The sequence below is a fragment of the Podarcis liolepis genome (assembly GCF_965112155.1).
Source record: "Podarcis liolepis genome assembly, chromosome: Z".
Lineage (NCBI taxonomy): Eukaryota > Metazoa > Chordata > Lepidosauria > Squamata > Lacertidae > Podarcis > Podarcis liolepis.
Window position 1 is genome coordinate 19,986,483 of NC_139570.1, and position 17,021 is coordinate 20,003,503.

The 17,021-nt window shown below is 43.6% G+C and overlaps 1 long non-coding RNA gene across 1 annotated transcript in view; it reads left to right on the forward strand.

The window, feature by feature from the left end:
- The window catches only part of LOC310698098, a 384,750-nt gene that overhangs the window by 67,888 nt on the left and 299,841 nt on the right, over positions 1 to 17,021 (forward strand). The window lies entirely within an intron of this gene.

Here is a 17,021-nt window from a genome sequence, read left to right on the forward strand (position 1 = left end):
ACACTTTTTGCTGGCTTCTGTTCGATGAGATTTTTTAATTATTATTACTACTATCCTTGCTCCCATTGGCTTACCTCTCCGGCACTCTTCACCCCATCCCAGACCCGGCTTCGCCTCGCATGCTTCAGCCTTCCGATCCTCTCCTTGCCCCACAGCAAAATCCAACCGCATTCTTTGCAATAAATCTTCTGTTCCTACCTCATCCTTTAAAAAAATAATAATTAAAAGGGGGGAGGGAGAGAAAAGAAGAGCAAATATCAAAGGAACCTGTCTGGCTGATTTGGAAAACCGGGTGATGGTGGAGAGAGCTTGATTTAAAATTTTGATTTGACTTCACTTGAACTATTTAATCCTGTATAATTTCACTGTACAACCAACAACAACAACAGCGCTTTGACAATCAAATCATTAAATATCGCCTTTATTACTCTTCAAACCTGTGGAATTGCGCTGGGGGGTGGATATGAATGTCGCAAGGGCAGAAGGAGCTCCTTGGTTTCTAACGCACAGCGCAATCCTACGCATCTCTACTTAGAAGTAAATCGTATTGAGTTCAATGGGACTTACTCCCAGGGAAGTGTGCAGATATTGTGACTCCAGGCTTCCCCTTTGCTTCGATGTTTTGAGTTTGTTATTATACAACAAGTCACGCTTTTTGTCGCCCCCACCTGGACCCCCCCTCTCATTTTTGTTTCTAGAATGTAACTATCCAAAAGATTGTTTTGTTTTCTGCGGGGTGTGAGGAAGGTAAAATATTCTGATTTATATGTCTTCTTTTAAAAACCAAACACGGTGGTTAACAAAATTAATTATTAGCAAACAACTTCTTCCTCTGCAAAGATTTAACTTGGCACTTTCTAAAACAAAAACAAAAAAATATTTTTATTTCGTTTCGCTTTGCCTATGTAATAGCAAAATGGTCTCCATGTCACTGTTTTTTAAGGAAAGAAAATAGAAAGATTGTATTATTCGTTTGTGTGAGTGCGTGACGAATGAAATGATGTGTCCGTGTATGCTACACAAGTTCAAATAAAACACGCACGTTTTACCTCACCCCGCTCCACGGTTTTGGATGATCTGGGCAGGAAAGGAATGTGAGTCCCGGGATCTAAGCACAACTCAGGTCACTGCCGCCGCCCGCCCCCTGTTTACAAACAAAGGTTCTTTATTCTATATGACTTGGGTCGGGGAACTATTCGCCTCGATTTTTAAAAATGTTACAAAGCAGAACGCATAGCGCAAAATGCTGTTGAAAGGAAATAGCTATACCCAGTGCAACCAAGAGGTAGTTTCCCTCCACAATCAACTTGTCTTCCTTGTTGCTGCGCAGTAATTACTTCCTTTTGAAAAAACTCCTTTGGAACCTTCGTAGCTTACAAACCTCTGGCGTTGCTCTTCCCCTCCCCTTCCTCTTCGTAGTGTAGAATATTTTAGTTTTTGATTTTACTAGAAGTACTATGGATGTCCAACTCCGAGCCCAAGGATTGGATAAATAAATAGTCTAAATAGCGGGAGGGAGCAGGGGAGTTGCGGCTGATTTTAGTCTTTCTGGCTGCTTCCCCTAAAGTCTGGGGGGCTCCTTCTTTGGGGGGGGGGCAAAGAGTGCATGCAGTTATTACCTTCTATTTTCTCCTGAACCGGTGGCTTGGGACTTCCCACAATTACTGCGCGGCAGGGAAGGAGTAGCTGGGAGACGCAGAAAAATCAACGAAATATTTCATTACAGTCTACCCATTGAGTTGTAAATAAACTCTTCTGAAGCTGAAATGCTTTCCATTAAGACTCTCCTAATGAGAAGCAGTCAACGGAAAACAGTCACCGATCTCTATAAGAGTTCTCGTGGAGGCGGGTGGTTGGTTGGTTAGCGGGCCAGGTTGTGCCTGAGCTTCTGTAGTTGTTTTGAGTAGATAAGCTTGCAGGCTATTTATCTGAGAAAATATTATGGATCGATTCCGGTTTTGTTGAAAACTTAATTCGGTTTCAACAGGGATAGGAAGGGTGGGAGCGATTTTGGTCTGGCCTGCCTAGTTATTTCAAAGGATGGGCCCAGCCTATCTGGTTAAGGGGTCTTTTTAATTAGCGTTTTACTTGAATTCACAGAAAAAACAGGAATACTTAGAAAATTATTGTATATTTATCAAAAGATGCACGCACACTCATACACACACAGCAGGCTCCAGAATGCCTCAGATTTCTGATGTAAGTTTGCTTTAGAGATATGGCATCTGCTTTGCATGCAAAAGCTCTTAGGTACCTCAAGCTGGGTTGCAAGAGACTCTAGGTTTGAAACCCGGGGAGACAGTGTCAGTAAACTTGGACTGGTTAGGAAAGAGCCGTAACTACCTGGCTGGGCATCTCTTCTGCAGGCACAAGGCCCTGGAATCAACCCCCAACATCTCCCTGTAGGGCTGGGAGATATTCCATGTCTGAAACCCTACGGAGCCACTGCCAGTCAGTGTAGACAACTGTGGCTTCCTGTGATCTGGGCGCTTAACACTGAACGATGCGCTGTGAAGCAACCTGCTTGGTGTGTCTTATTATCTGCGGGGGTGCTTGTTTTAGAGTTTGAGTTCCACCCTGGTCACGAGGGCCAGTCTCAATATTGAAATAGTATTGGCTACTTTTTTAAAAAAAATCCCATTTCACTGCCTCAGACTAGCACTTCCTTCTTTTAACCCTTATAACAACAGCCCTGTGTGGACGGTCAGATCAGGTCAAGATAGGGTGACTGGTCTAATACGATCACAGATTTGAACTTGGACTCTGGCTTTAGTCCTGCACTCTGAGGACTACACTACATCAGTTGCCTTGTTTAACCCACTGCCTAATGTGGAGAAATTCTGGTATGAGAATCATCTCCCGTGATTCTGAATGGTGCGTGACTTTTCAGGTTTCAGGGATAAATTTGGGAGACTCTGGCTTTGGCGTGCGGGAGGGGGGAGAGTAAAGAACCATTTGCTGTGGTGCTTTGAAAACATATGCCAATTAATCTATTATTTTTTGAATTAACACTTGCAAAGCACCTGACGTTATATATATATATATATATATCCAAATGAATGTGAAAGACAGTCCCTGGCTAAGGGCACACAAGCTAACAGAAACGATATAAAAGAAAAAGGGCTTGAGGAGAGAATAGAAAGCGAGTTTTGGAGCATCTGCTGCTCCTCTGGCGGATGGAAGGGCCAGCCTGCTCTCCCATTTGCCACTATTATATTCCTGGGAGGGAGGGGTACCTGAAGAACGGGACTTGCTCCCTCCCTAAATGGTGCCCCCTGCATTTGACTTTCCCCCAGGATGAAGGCAACAAGAACTGAGACTGCGCAAATATCCCGGAGTCTGAGGCGACGTTCAGACAAGCGTCTTGCTCATAGGATCATAAACTTGGAATCTCAAACCCGCTGAAACAGCATCCCTAAAAAGTGACTATTTTTAGCCGCCGCTTTTTTAAAAAAACAAACAAACTCTGAGGTAGAATAGTCCATTACTTCCGGAAGCGAACAAACTGGTGTAGTCAGGACGTTCTCTACCGTTCAGTGGAAATCCCATTTCCAGCTCTCTGACATAGCAGTGTCTCTTCAACTGCCTTCCCAACCCATTAAAACGGCATTTCCCGCCTGATACTAGCCATAACTAGCCAAATTGAACCTCCACGATCAGAGGCAGTGTACCTTCCTGGCTGCCTGATGCCTAGGAGGTGGGCGGGTGAACACAGGAAACACTGGTCTATCTAGTGCAGTAGTGTCCACATTGACTAGCAGTGTTGTCTGGGGTTCCACGCAGGGGTCTTTCTGGGGATCGAACCTGAGACCTTCTGCATGCAGAGCATACCACTGAGTCAAGGCCCTTCCTCAAACAACAACTGTGCCTTGCCTATCGACTTCTCACGGAGTCTGGCAGTTGCCCCCTCTCACAGACAAGTCCCCCGTGGTCTGAGCCAGCACAGCAAATCCCCTTCACAACAGGGTAGTTGCATGGGGGGGGGGGGAATAAGCGAGGTCGTGAAAACGGGAGTTGCCTCGAATTTTGGAGCCATCAGACCAGCTGAAGAATGCTAGTAAGATTTGTTAGTGTGGCTTAGTCAATTCTTCAGTGTCTTTGCAGCTCTGTCCTGTGCATCCTTACTTTGAAGTTAAGTTCCACGGAATTAGACGGGGTTCACTCCCAGGTAGATGTTTCCAGAGGAGTCGTCTGCCGTAGAGAGAGAAAGAGAGTCTTGGGCACCTAACCAATTTACGTATTGTGAAGCATGCTTCCAAGGACTGCCGTCCATTTCTTTAGATGCATGAAATGCTGTCCAGATATTCGTGGATTTGTACGTTATGCATCTGACATTGTGGAATGCAGCCTACAAAAGCTTATTCCACAATAAAATGGTTGTTGTGGACTCTTTACTGTTTATTGTGCTTTTCGGACTCCTGTTGTCAAGAAAACGTGTGTAAAAAGTTAGTGCGCGTGCGCAGAGGAAAGCAAGTAAAGTTAACTGGCAAAACCCTCCCTGCTTCAGACAAGCTGATGGCTTGTTCCTCCGAGGGTCTTCCCGACACCATCACCACCAGCGATTTCTGACTTGGTTTAGCTTCTTCTGTGCCTCCTCTGCACGCAAAAGCCTAGAGTTTTCTCTTCCTATTCATTGGCTAAGGAAGGAAGGGGGCAGTCCTCCACTCATTTACTTGGGAGTAAGCCTTATTGACCTTAATGAGATTTACTTTTGAGTAGACATGTGTAAAACCATGCTGCAAGACCGCAGTCTTCTCTAGACCAGCTTTCTTGGGTGCAAGCCTCATTGAAGCACTGGAATTTGGGGATAACAGAGCAATCCTATAGCGTATATTTAGAAGTAAGACCCAATGAAAACGGAGGGAATCAAGTTACTTCCAAGTAAACGTGCCTTGGGGAGGGGGATCAAGCTGCCTGCAGCTCTCAAATAAATAAAAGATGAACTAGATTGTTTATCTTGGGGAAAATACGTTCAAGAAGTGGAGCCAAATGGAGGACATCGAGTTAAGATTTTATTTTGCATACAGTCCAAGTGAAATACTTGAGGCCTGTACAATTTAAGTGCAAAACAATACGCTTTGACAATCAAATCCTTAAATATATCACAATTGCGTCTTATTTTTACTCCGTGGAATCAGTTATAAAGTAAATGGGAGGTAATACCTAGACTCTTTACTTCGGTTAGCTTTCCTTTCCCTGTTTCATTTGTTTCTCTCCTTTTGATTCAAGAGTGCATTGTCACAAAAGAAAGTCTAACCTAAGCACACCTAGTAGAATAATCCCATTGAACTCACTGGGGCTTCTAAGTAAACATGCTGTAAGCCTGGAGGGCGGCTGGATCAAAATATAACACTTGCAAATTACAGAAGGCTTGTTTTTATTTTGTTTATTTTTTAGGAAAAGTTGCTACCAGTTTCCATATTACTTTGCACATATTTAATTATAAGCTTATGTTGTTGTTACCGTGGTTGTTGCTTTCCGTAGTTAATTTACTCCCCTTCATTAAAATTAACGCTTATTTTGTAAGTACGACCAGTGGCATTTTCGTGTTTGTGTATTCTGTGGATTTTCGAAATAAACCTCGCACGCTTTACTTCACGTCACCCTCCTTCATTCCTTGGAAAGTGTGTGTGTGTATGTGTGTGTGTAGAGGCAAATCGGAAGATAATACGTTAGGAACATCAAGTATTTATAAGGTAAATACAGCTGAGTGAAATGCCATTAAAAAGAAATTACATCGCTTGCGACAAATTCGTCAACAGAGAATCCGCGTAGAGAATATGGCAACCAGAGAATTTCCTGTCATTCTTAAGCCGGTGTTTTACCACAACTCCCCTACTCTCTCGGTCGGAAAGGGGGCGGGGAACGAAGCCATTGCCCCCAGCCCATCTGGCACCATCATTCACATGCCGTGTGGAATTACGGTGAGGCCACCAGGTCAGTACTTTTGGGGAGGTGACCAGGGCCCCATTCAGCAGAACGAGCAAGGAAGTTCCCGAGCGCAGCAGGACTGGCTCACTGTGTTTTGAAGTAAATGAAGTAATGACAGTACACACCGCGCTCATGTCAGCAAGCACCCAACCTCGCAAGGCCCTTATTGCCAGGGTCTAAATAGTAGTGAATTGTTATCACTACTGAGAAGGAGGGATAAATAAATAAATATTAAATTTTGGAGTCCAGAAGCAGGATAATTCTGGAAGCACATAAAAGTCCAGGCTCCCAGACATTTTCAATAAGAACAACATACCAACTCTTGTGATCAGGGAAAGTTTATTCTTTTTAGCGCGGGGGTCCTGAAAGTGTGCCTCCTACGCTTGTGGAAAGGTTATGGAAACCGATGGGTAAGTTTCTGGCTAATTCCCCTGGGGGGGGGAGGGGATGTGCCCCCCCCATACTGCGCAGAAAAAACAGCGATGCACACAGACTCCTTGGCACGTCAGAAGAGACCTGCTGGATCAAATCAAAATGCCGTGTTCTCCAGGATGATACTGTTTCTTACAGCGCGTAGACGGGGGCCTTTGGGTAGCCCTGACGCAAGGCATGCGTGTCCTGCTTCGTGCTTTCCCCACACCCAATTTGAGGTACAGGGTATAGTGACTCTGGACATGGAATATAGGGAAATACACATGGAATATAGGGAAATATACATGGAATATAGGGTAGTACACATGGAATACACGAGTCAGCCAGACCACTGGGCTCATCCAGTTCAGTATTATCTACACTGCTAGGGCGTGGTTCTTCAAGGGTTTTAGGCAGTGGGATTCTCCCAGCCTTATCTGAGGATATTGGGGACATTTTGTGTGCAAAACAGATGCTCTACCACTGAGTCACAGCCCTCCTCCAACCATTGGTCCATCCAGCTCAGTATTGTCCACTCTGACTGGCAGTGGCTCTCATTGATTTCAGACAGGTTCTTTCCCCATTTTACCTGGAGATGCTGCGGACTGAACCTGAGACCTTCTGCACAGAAGGCAGGTGTTCCAATCAGAGAGCTAGGATCCTTCCCCATGTCTTTGACAGTCAGATCCTCCATGTGTTTCTGTCTAATCCCTTTTTTTTAAATCGCCTAGCCTGTGGCCACCATTGCCTCGTCTTCTTCAGTTAATGATGCTCTCGGCACTTTTGTCTGTCCCGCCGTTTGCCAATTCTTGAGCCTGAGGCAAGCAGGCAGGCAGCCGCTTAACGAGAACGTCTAAACCATTTAGGCCAAAATGCGAGCTAAATTATTTTCGCTGAAATTGTTGCTATTATTATCTGTATTGTTGTTATTATATCTTGTTATTACAACGCTATGGGTTAATTTAACGCCTCATGGGGGTTAATAAAGGCTTACAAAAATAGGCAAGCCCCTACCCTCTGAGGAACTCACAAATTGAGAGGGGAGGGAACTATACTAGGGAGAGGGAAATGCATGGAATTGTATCTAAATCCTGCTCAGAGTAGACCCATTAAAATTAATGAACCTAAGTTAGTCACGTCCATTAACTTAAATGGGTTTACTCTGAGTAGAACCAGGGTCGAATGCCACTCAATGAAAGATGTCATTAAAAACACACCAATAAGCTAGTAAGAGTTAACACAAATCTTAGCAGCCAAAGTAAGAGAAAGGAGGCGGAGAGGCTGTTTAAAATCATTTCACAAATGTAAAAACTAAAAAAAGTCTCCCTTGTGTTGGAGAAACAGACAGAGAATCCAACAGGGACCCCCCCCCCCACGCCACCCCCCATTTAATAAGCTTAGGTCATTTACACTTAAAGTTCAGGCGCTCTCTATTGTTATTGTTATTCTATTGGCATACATGGTGCCTTATCTAGAAGAAAGGTCCCTGCTCCGAGGCGCTTACATTTTATTTTATTTTTTCAAGCAGCACCACAAGAAGCAACCGAGAGAGAGGCGAGGAGGCTGGGGTATACATTTAGTTCAGTCAAACTTAGGATAGCAAAATTAAAAGGATATCGGGAGTTTGGGGAGGATATAATCTTTGACAACCTCTGCTTAAATATTTCCATACATAAGCTTACAAAATATAACCAGGTGGATGTTGTTTTTATTTTGCTTATGTTTTCTTAAAAAGTCGTTTGCTCATTTCCGTCTATTCTATCATTCTATATGTATGAACTAGTTGAGATTCAAGCATTGCAGGGGATGGGACTAGGTGACCCTCGGGGTCCCTTCCAACTCTACAACTATAATTCTATCATTCTTAGCCCCCTCCAGCGAGAGGAGAAGGGGCTTCTAGGGCGGTAGAAATCTCTTTCTGGCTCTGGCTTCAATCACTTACTCAGGCCAGTAACCGCTCAGCTTCTATCTTTGCTCTGGTTTCTTTAGGATTTCGTTTGGCGAACCTTAGAATCATAGAATTATAGAATTTTTAGAGCTGGAAAGGTCCCTCAGAATCATCTAGTCCAAACCCCTGCAATGCAGGAATACTTCCTCTTTGAAAAGGGCAATATTCTTATTCCTCTTTATACAACTCGATAAAAAGTTCAGAGTTGCTGTTCGGCATGACCAAAACCTGGAAGTTATATTATTTGGGCGATTTGCAACGAAAGATCTTGAATGCAATTAGCGCTAGATATTATTATTTATTTACTTTTGCTTGTTTGCTCGTGAAACCAGAAGAAATTGCCAAAAAAGAGAAGGCAATATCACTTTTTTCCCCCTTCCCTTTTTCTTTTTGTACAGAGCATTAGGTAAAACTATATAAGCTGTTCCTATAACTTTTCAGTTCAGATTCCCCCACCCCTCTAATAAAAAAATCACCCTGTGTCTTTGATTTTGTGTTTGGTCTTTTAAGTAATGAGCTTTGCTTTTTATTAACGCGACTAGTTTTTTTTGGGGGGGAGGGGTTGATCTTATTCGTAATCTAGTATAAGGTTTCTAGATGGATTTGATTTCGTCTGTAATGTACCTCAAACCTTTATGAATGCGGGAGGAGTAATATTCTAACAAACTCAACCTACTCTATTCCAGTAGTTGGAAAATAGTAGTAGTAGTAGTAGTAGTAGTAGTAGTAGTAGTAGAGTGGTAAAAGAAGAAAATTGAATTATATTCGATCCATCCACCAGAAAAACGAAGACCACAGGGATGTTATGAGAGTTAGCTAGCTGGCATTGGACAAGATTCATCTAAGATAAAGCACATTTAAATCCCATTGATTTTAATAGAAGGGGGAAACAGGTATAAAGAGCGTTGATTCTGGGTGGCAACCATAGCGAGAGTAGAATGGAAAGGGGCTCTGTTCTAAGCTCCTCTGGTGAATCCCCGCTTTTTGAACTTAGCAGAAAACTTTGTCAGTTCTCCCTACCGTCCACCGCTCTCTCCTCCGAAATGCCGCTCGCCCACCCCACCCGCCGCCTTCAGCTCCCACCATGGCGCTTGCTTGGTCTGACTGACAACTCTCCCCGGGCTTCTATCGCGCTTGGCGTTCCGCCTGGGACCACATTAAACCCTCTCTCTCAGGCACCAGTCAAAGAGAATAGATTGGACTGCGACTTTTTCATGAATGAGAAGCATTTTTGCTGTTGTTGTTGTTCAGTTCTCCACCAGTCCCGCACCCTCCCCCACTGCCGTTAATAATAAGCGACCTGCTTCGGGCTGTTTTCAGGACCCTGGACAGTTCAAAAAGGGATTGCTGCTTCGGCTCTGGTTGCCTGCTCCCTTACAGGGCAAAAGATGCCTCTTCTGGGGAGTTTGGAGAACAGGAGAGCCCCGATCGCAGAGCCGATGAGCTGTCCGGGGTGCTGAAACAGCACTCCGAAGATCTGAGAAATGCCCCATCTCTTCTGTAACTTCCCTTCTCGTCTACCCAGCCTCCACTGAATGCTCTCTGCCCGGTCCTGGACCGGACCCTTCGCACAGCTTTAAAGCCCCTTCAGCTCAGCTTCCCCCACTCTCCGTCTCCGCTTTGTTCTTTCGTCGGAGTCCTGTTTTTTCCATGCCACGAAAAACGCATTTTCATAAATAGACCTTGGCCAAGTGCTGAGTATGAAATTTTAATGAAGTCTGGATGTTGAGTGCTGCCTGGGGGGCCTTTGAGAATCATCTCAGTGCAACATTAGCAGAGCCCTTCTCTCGCCCCCCTCTCCCCGTCATGGCTCTTTCCAAGAGACATCAAACTCTCCACGGCTTAAGACGGGTCGCGCCTTAGTGGATGGAGCCCCCCCACGGAGCGAAAAATGGGGTGCCAGCAGCAGCCCTCTCCCACAAAGCCAACCCCCTCGTGCACTTCTTCCTTAGGAGGAGAGGGGAACGGCTAAGCAAAATGACAACACCCACAGGTGCCTCTTACACTCCGGCCCTTGTATTAAAAGTTTTAAATGCGCGCGATGCAATATTTATCACCTGAGATAATAAAAAGGCGAGACAGTATTTCCTCGTTTCAAAATTCACACAGCTTTAAGCAAAATGCTTCTCCTGCTGAATCGATCCGGGCTTAAGAGTTGTTTGGGGGAAGGCAGAACCACCACCAACCCGCTGCTGGCGTTTTTGTTTTGTTTTTGTGGGGAGTTCTTTTTCGAGGGCACTATTCGAAGGCCATAAGGCAGCCTCCTCTCTGTAGGAGTGGCTGTAAGCAGGTAAGGGCGGTTTTCCTTAATGCCAGAGAAGGCCTTTCGTGGAGGGGGCGGCTGATGGGGGAGAGAATGAGGGAGCTAAAATGCAGACGCGCCACCCCCTCTCTAAAGGGAACGCTGCGCGATTAGGCAAGGCTTGCGGTCAGAACAGGGCAAACAAACAAACAAGACTGGTGTGTTTGTTTTCGTTTTTACCATTTAAAAAATCCTAATCAAAATAGATCAAATGCGTTGTGCACGTGAGCCAACAGCGATTGCGCTGGACTGTTAAGAAAATCAGCGAACTCATCACACGCCTAGTATAGTGTTATTATCAGCATCAGAATCAACTCTACATGCTTTCCTTGGTTCCTTCTTGATCTGCATCATCCTTGCAAGTTATTCATCAAGGCAGCGGTAATATGTAATGACTTGCTAGGAGCGGAGAGGGGAGGGGGAAGAGAAAATAAACTTTGGTGCAAGACTTTCTTTTCTTAAAAAAAAAAGTAGTATAGTTGGAGGAACTCACAAGGTGTTGTGGGTACTGTGACTCTGTGGTAGGATGAATTCACTGAAGTTCTTGAAAACTGCACTTTGGAAAAAGGTATGACGAACTTTTCTGCCAGATGAATAGTCCCATCTAACAATGTGTTCCTATACATATTTACTTGGAAGCAAATCACAGGAAGTTCAGTACTGACTGGTATGTGTGGTTAGTATTGCAGCCTTAGTCCAGAAATCAATTTATTTAGTTAGTTATATATACCACCTTTGGAGTAAATGTAATTGAAATCAATGGGACTTTCTTCTGAGTAGAAATGCCTTGGTTTGCACTGTTAAAGTACTTCCACCCCACACTTTAAATAAACAGTGTACGATCTAAAAGACACTGCACACACAGAAAAAGGAATGGGAGGAGAGAGGAAAGGAAAAGGTCATGCTCAGGCATCAGTTCTTAAAGCCACTGTTATTATAGGACCAGTGGGAGTGGAAATGTCTATGGGAAGCTCCCAAACAGGCCATGAAGACAGACATTCCTCAATAGTTGTCTATCCTCAGTCTCTAATGCTATCAGAGGTATTTTGCTACTGAACCTGGAAGTTCCATTTAACTACAACAGCTAATAGTCACCAACTTTATCAACCCTCTCCTCTCTTTTTAATAGTCATCTAACTCTGTGGCCATTGTCACATTGTGGTGGTGAGTTATAGAAGTAGTGAAGACCTACTTCCTTTTCAAAAGTCTGTGCTGAACTGTCAGATAACTTCACCGAATGACGGAGAGCCTAGGAAGAACATTCTGGCAGCTAAGGGCAAAGAATGGGGGAGGGGAGGGAGAGAGAGAGACAGAGATAAAAAGAAAAAGAAATGAAAAAAGAGGAGGAGCGAATGTTCTGCTGCATCCAAGTATGCAGGACAATTGACACGAGTAGACTTGGATTATTTGACTTCTTGTTTAGGTGCTTGAGCAACTGTTTAGTTGGACCACTGGATTTTGCCGCCCCCCATAATATGGAAAACTTAAAACAAAGTTGACTTGTAAAAGAGAAAACAAACAAGAACAAAAGAGATATATATATAATTGCGGTGCCAGAAAGAAGTTTTGTTAACTTCTGCAATTGTTTATCTCTGTAGCATTCTATTCCATAATGGGTTTGAACTCATGCATGTTATTGTATAGGTATGGAAAAGAGACATATAACTGGTCTGTGCATGATTTGGTGCTAGTGTATGTCTCAGAATCAGGGTTTAGTTTTTTCTGACCTTTAGTCACATTTTTACATTTGCATGGGTGCAAATGAGCAAAAAGTAAAGCCAACAAGAGCTATGATTTAACAGATATATAAAGGCTAATTTAAGGGGATGGAATAAGTGACATATTGAACCAAATCAAAATCCTTCCCAACTCACAGTACGGCTTCTGACTCACTCAAAATTGGATTCTCAAATACAGTTTGGGGGGTGATGTATTCTGGAGGGTATACTGAATGTATTCTGGAGGGGGACATTTGGGTATTTTGACATGTGTTTTGATTTGTTTTGAGCTTATTGCTCTTTTTAATTATTTTTTTGAAAGCTTTAGGAAGCTGTTTTCAACTGCTTTCACTCATAATTTTGTTGTTTTATTTTTCTTTATTCTTCATTGTGAAAATTTATTTGAGTTTTCGGCTTGTTTACAACCAAGGAGTATATGAATCTTTTGAAATGGGGAACAACCCCCCCCCCAAAAAAAAACTTTCCAAGAAGTGCTATGGGTGGATCTCCTGCTCTGCCCCATCAGCTTTGAGCTTCACCACATGATGAGATGTTACATGAATCCATATTCCACCAGCGTTCCACTGTCATGTAGGTCCACAGGCAAGTATCATGTCTTTTTAGCAGAAGTCTGCCAGCAGGAGCATCATTTGGTGAAATGCTCAAAAAAGGGAAGTTGAAAAAGGCAGAAACTATCAAGAGGTCACCTACTGTGGCTAGATAGGGACAAATGTATCCCTTTGCTGGATCTTGGAACTCTCTCCAGGCCACAACCCCCACCAGCCCTGCGTCATACCCTCCTTGAGGGTTTTTGCCTAGCTGGAACATGCCTCTGAAATCTGACAAAGCCTCTTCCTTCCCTAGATGGAGAATACAAAGTAGGGTGTGAGTGTGCGTAGAAACTAGCCTCCTCTGCAAAGGTATAATTTGTTTCCTTTGCTCCAACCTCTTTTCCCACTGACCCTGCTTACCACTGTGATGTGGCAACAGGAAGCTTGCCCAGAACGGAATGTGGTCTTCAGTATGGAAAATGTTTCCCAGTCCTTCACAATGGGAAGAGCTTCAGAAAAGGGAAAGAAGTGTGAGTGACACTGAGCAGAGAGTTGGAGCATATGACCTCCCAGGTTCTCCCAACTCTAAAATCCGATGTGTACCCTGTTTCCAGTGGTAAACAATCCCAGGAAGCTCAGAAGCAAGCCATTTGCATTCCATTACTGTCAGTGGGTATGGTTTGGTGGCAGGGTCTTTTCAGTAGCAGCTCCCTCCTTTCTGCTTGAGCTTTTATGCCCATGTTATAGATATTTTGTCAGGCAGCACCAGAGACTCTGCTGCTTGCATGACTTTGGATTTTCAGTGATATTTGCTTATTGTTCTGCCTCCCCTCTTCTGCCCCTGTGTGCCATTCTGACCCTCTGGAGCAGATTTGGGGAAGGCATGGGGGACTTGCAGTGGCAGGAGAGGGAAGTTCCATTGTGCTGTCAGACGTCATTGCACTGGCTTCTGTTAGTGGAGTGATTTAGCTGAATGCAGTCCTTGCTGTCTAGGGTTTCAGGAAGGAGCTTTCCCCCTGGAGTTTATCGCTACTCAGAGATTGGGATAGCATGCAACACTGTCTACTTACCTACCTACTAACTAGGAAGGGGAAAGTCCAGTCAATTCTGAGTAAATAAAAGCTACGCTTGAGGGAAATATGATCTTCTTATATTTTATGTTCTATTTTCATCAGTGCTAATGTGGATATTATCAGGCCTGAATTTAGTCAGTTCTAGCCTGTTGAATATGGAATGCCTGTCATCTTATGTGCTTAATAGTACCTCAACGAAAGGAGGAAGCAGTACTGCCTTTCTCGACCTTCTCACAAAGCTATCCTGTCTGACACAATACCCAAAGAGGTATCGAAATATGTCATCACTGCTTTTTTCCTGATTCTTTGGGGAAATGATGATGTGGTACAGATCCGGGTGAGTCAGAATGGAATAAACCATCTAAGATTCCCACATTCCAGAACCACTAATGTCAGGAAGTGATTATTAAGATTCTGCATGAGTGTAAAAAGCAAACAATTACAACACCAATCATAAGACAGGATAGTTACATGTTCATTTTTTCTTCTTCCTGCTGAGTAAAAATAATAGGCTTGGGAGAAATCAACACAGCATTCTTTCTTAGCTTCATTGTGGTCAGGTAATCTTCAGTACAAAGGCAAGGAAGAAAATCCCAAAGGCTTTTCAGACTCTAGCCTGTTCCTTATTCTTGGTGCATGCTCCCTATCTCTAAGATAGTCTACTAGTTGCTTGCACACCTTGCTTGCTTGCACACACACACACACACACACACACACACACCTTGCTTGCGCGCGCACACACACACATGCACACACACACATACACACAAAACAACCAACCACAACAACCACAACTTCTCAGACATTGCGAGAAAGAATGGATTTGTGTGCTGTTTGGAAACAGAAACACAAATAGCAACTTCTTTGATCCTGGGCAAGATATTGCATAATTTACAGTGTGATCCAGGGCTTTAAAAAATGGGTAGCCAGATCCAAAATGAACAGTTACTGGGGGTGGGGAATGGGCAATTCAAAAATTCAAGTCATGCAAGTGTCAATTTATGTTAGGTGATGTTAGAAGTGACAGTGAGAAAAGTATTAAGTAGTCCAGGTTCTCCTAGAAATCCAGACCCTGATCAAACAGACCCATTGCTCCCCCTGCTGCCAAAGACACTCCCCATGGACTCCACTGCTACTCCGCAGAATATTCACCAATGTTTTGAATAGGAAGGAAATATAACAGTCTTCTACTGTCATACTATCAAATCCCCAGTTTTGAGGATCTTCTGACACTTAGAAGTCTTAATGTCATAGAATGTGACTCTAAGCAATAAAGTATGGAAATATACATGTAAGGAAAAAAATAAATAGGTATATTGCAGCAATGCAATGTAGCCGAACACAAGCTATAATCACATATTCACAAATTATAATCTTGTACATTTCCAGAGTGGTTCGTCAATCCTTCTTCTCAAGGGAATCATAGCTTTGTGAGGGGAATAGGGATCCTAGCAATTCTCAGCACCCTTACATACCACAGTTCCCAGGCCTCTTTGGGGGAAGCCACAACTGTTTAACATGCTTTGATAGTGCTTTAAATATACAGTGCAAATGAAAAACCTACAGGCCCCAGCTGGAAGAAGGAGCAGATCACATTGAAAAGGTTTGAGAAAACCCTTGGATAGTTGTGCTGTGCCAAAAACTGTCCTCCCGTTTCCTGATAATTTTTCCCCTCTGTGAAATAGGTTTCTATTCTTTTGTGCAATTTAAAGGAGACTTTAAAGTGTCTTTATAGTGCCACTGGGTTGAGCTTAACTTATTGTTGAGAGGAGGCCAAGGGTGGTTTGTGTGTTCTCTACCTCCGTCCATTAAACATTTTTCCAGTGTTCTGCAGCCTCTTGGGCTGCGCACATTTCCTGATCTGAAAAAGTCTCAAGGGAGAAATTACTTCGTTGTGTCTTCTCTTGGCCTTTCATTGTTAAGACAAAGCCTTTCGTTTCCTTTAGAAATATTTTTTTCCATGCAGATTTCTTTAAAAGTTAAAAGACTTCACGTTTAAAAAATAGATATCAGGTACATGGTAAACAGCTTCCCCACCGTTCTATACTTGTAGGAAAGTCCGGCCAAAGGTGTCCTTTTTTGTTTTAGGAAGCTTTGCTCCTGGAAAGCGAATGTAAGAAGGCATCTGTTTCCATTCCATTCCATTTTGCATGCAGCACTGTTTCCATGCCACTGCAGTTTGGCTTCCAACAAAAGCTATATAATTTGCCTCACTGTCCGCTATAGTAGAATTTTATATAAGTAATTAGAATCATAGAATCATAGAGTTGGAAGAGACCACAAGGGCCATCGAGTCCAACCCCCTGCCAAGCAGGAAACACCATCAGAGCACTCCTGACATATGGCTGTCAAGCCTCTGCTTAAAGACCTCCAAAGAAGGAGACTCCACCACACTCCTTGGCAGCAAATTCCACTGTCAAACAGCTCTTACCGTCAGGAAGTTCTTCCTAATGTTTAGGTGGAATCTTCTTTCTTGTAGTTTGGATCCATTGCTCCGTGTCCACTTCTCTGGAGCAGCAGAAAACAACCTTTCTCCCTCCTCTATATGACATCCTTTTATATATTTGAACATGGCTATCATATCACCCCTTAACCTCCTCTTCTCCAGGCTAAACATGCCCAGCTCCCTTAGCCGTTCCTCATAAGGCATCGTTTCCAGGCCTTTGACCATTTTGGTTGCCCTCCTCTGGACACGTTCCAGTTTGTCAGTGTCCTTCTTGAACTGTGGTGCCCAGAACTGGACACAATACTCCAGGTGAGATCTGACCAGAGCAGAATACAGTGGCACTATTACTTCCCTTGATCTAGATGCTATATTCCTATTGATGCAGCCCAGAATTGCATTGGCTTTTTTAGCTGCCGCGTCACACTGTTGGCTCATGTCAAGTTTGTGGTCAACCAAGACTCCTAGATCCTTTTCACATGTACTGCTCTCAAGCCAGGTGTCACCCATCTTGTATTTGTGCCTCTCATTTTTTTTGCCCAAGTGCAATACTTTACATTTCTCCCTGCTAAAGTTCATCTTGTTTGTTTTGGCCCAGTTCTCTAATCTGTCAAGGTCGTTTTGAAGTGTAATCCTGTCCTCTA